Here is a 1,152-nt window from a genome sequence, read left to right as displayed (position 1 = left end):
GGACACCTTCATGGGCTCAGGTTCTCATGGGCAACACTTGCTTCATAAGTACCTGTGGTCAGGGGCTTATTGATGCATGGATGTCGTGTAACTACATGGCAATAAAGCTTACCTTTGATTTAATAGGAAATGACAGATGTGCACTTGGGAGAGGTAGAGATGGGTCAGAAACAGAGAGAGGGGGACAGAGATAGAGATAGACACACACACAGAGAATGGCATCTTGGGATCCTTGCAGGGGCAGCCACTTACCAGTTCCTTCCTGAGCCAGGCTATGGCCTCGTCGATATTCTCAAAGCCTTCCAGCTTGCCCGTGGACCCGGTCCCGGCATCCTGGCTGGCACTGGCATTAGGTGGCGGGTGCCGCCTGGGCTCTCTCGGCGGCAGGGAGGGCTCTTCCTCCCCACACTCCCGCTGCTCAGCAGCCTGCCTGGGGAAGGGCCAGGCCTGCTCCTCCAGCCTCGCCTGCCATTCCAGGTAGGAGGGCCTGCGGGTCTCCAGCCTCAGTTTCTCAGTCAGGGCCTTCAGGCTCCGGAGGTGGTCGTCAGGAGGCGGGGCTGCTCCCGCCAGCACCTCTTCCCCCACCACCACTTCTTCCACCTGGATCTGGGGCACAGACATCCTAGAGCCTGCTGGGCGGTCGGACATGGGAGGTGGTGGAGGTGATGAGGGAGTCCTGGAGGCTGGTAAGGTTGGGGCCCACTCTGGAATGGTCTCACCCAGCTGGGGCCAAGGCTCCCGTGGGCATCGCTGGGGTGTGAGCAGCTCCCGGAGCCGAGAGGGACTAGGCAGGAGCGCACAGGGTGCCGTCCAGAGCAACGGTAGAGCTTTGGGTTTAAGATTCTCTCCGGAGTCCCGTGGGCGCCCGCTCCACACAAGGCAGGAACAGACAGGCGTTAGCAGGAATCTTTGGGGCAGCTTTGCCAAGAAGATCTATCAGTCCCGGAGATGCAGGCGGATCAGAGATGGGCGGGGAAGCAGCTCCCTCCTTGTGGGGAAGGGCAGGTGGCGAGAAGCTGCTGGCCAGTCCAGGGAGGCCCTGAGGAAGGATGTGAACAATGTCAGTAAAGGCTGTGAGCAGGGCCTGCGCGCACATGGGCAGGGGACACTGACAGGTTCAGTGACAAGGCTGCTAATTGCGACTTCAGGACT

At 60.2% G+C, this 1,152-nt stretch overlaps 1 non-coding gene across 1 annotated transcript; it reads right to left on the bottom strand.

Moving 5' to 3' along the window:
* Positions 1–102: 102 nt before the first annotated feature.
* On the bottom strand, positions 103–1,146 carry LOC102252133. Its single transcript, XR_001363343.1, has one exon. It is a non-coding gene; the product is annotated as a protein FAM167A (transcript).
* Between the last annotated feature and the right edge of the window lie 6 nt (positions 1,147–1,152).

Source organism: Myotis brandtii, unplaced genomic scaffold (assembly GCF_000412655.1).
Source record: "Myotis brandtii unplaced genomic scaffold, ASM41265v1 C42183024, whole genome shotgun sequence".
Lineage (NCBI taxonomy): Eukaryota > Metazoa > Chordata > Mammalia > Chiroptera > Vespertilionidae > Myotis > Myotis brandtii.
This window is presented reverse-complemented; position numbering and strand designations above follow the sequence as displayed.